General features: G+C 42.0%; 1 non-coding gene across 1 annotated transcript; it reads right to left on the bottom strand.

Annotated features, from left to right (window-relative positions):
* Nucleotides 1-373: 373 nt before the first annotated feature.
* On the bottom strand, nt 374-489 carry LOC117940129. Its single transcript, XR_004655708.1, has one exon. It is a non-coding gene; the product is annotated as a U5 spliceosomal RNA (small nuclear RNA).
* Nucleotides 490-762: the final 273 nt, after the last annotated feature.

Below are 762 nucleotides of genomic sequence, written 5' to 3'. Positions count from 1 at the left end.
CAGATACAGATAATACTGTACTCGCTCATCCCTAACAGGTACTTTAAAATCAGAGGGTAAGACCTTCAATCTTCTGAGGTATGATCCCATCCACAACCGTGCCATAGCTGCAGTTTTAGGATTTCTGGATGGGGCCGTGGCTGCTGTTATGTGTATAGTTATAAATCTGCTCTCTAAAAACAATATCAGGTCCGGCAGTCCTTTCCCTCCTTTATCCTTTGGCTTCTTCATCACTCTTCTTTGCACTCGTTTCCACTTGGACCTCCACAGGAAATAAAAGATTGCTCGTTCCAGGTCTAAAATCTCTTTTCCGGGTGGGATAAAAACAGAGCTGATGAGTAAAAGCAATGGTAAGCAAAAGCAAGTACAAAAGGCTCGGCCAAACAGCAAAGGTCAACAAAAGTAGTTTCAACTCATCGGCGTTTCCCTTCAAGGAAGTGTTTGGTAAAAGGCAAAAGACTTTTGTATTATGAAGAGAAACCAGAGTGACTATAGCTGTCTGCTCGAGAGCAGCCAAAAACCCATGTTGACGCAGTCCAAACCATCACGGTAAGCCTCACTTGGGGTGCCGCTTTTCCACACTTAAATGATAAGAGGCAACTTGGTAGACTCCTTACTGATGTTTATACCTGTACTCACAATGCCTTGTTTTTAAAACACCAGCCAATCACAAGTGTTACATGTGAATAATCAATTTGTGAGTAATCAGGGAGCTCACATAAAAAATAGCTGCAAGATCTACCAAATGTTTAACTTTGCAAC

The sequence above is a fragment of the Etheostoma cragini genome, unplaced genomic scaffold (genome assembly GCF_013103735.1).
Source record: "Etheostoma cragini isolate CJK2018 unplaced genomic scaffold, CSU_Ecrag_1.0 ScbMSFa_176, whole genome shotgun sequence".
Classification (NCBI taxonomy): Eukaryota; Metazoa; Chordata; class Actinopteri; order Perciformes; family Percidae; genus Etheostoma; species Etheostoma cragini.
The sequence above is the reverse complement of the archived record's forward strand: the minus strand, read 5'-3'. Positions and strand labels throughout refer to the sequence as shown.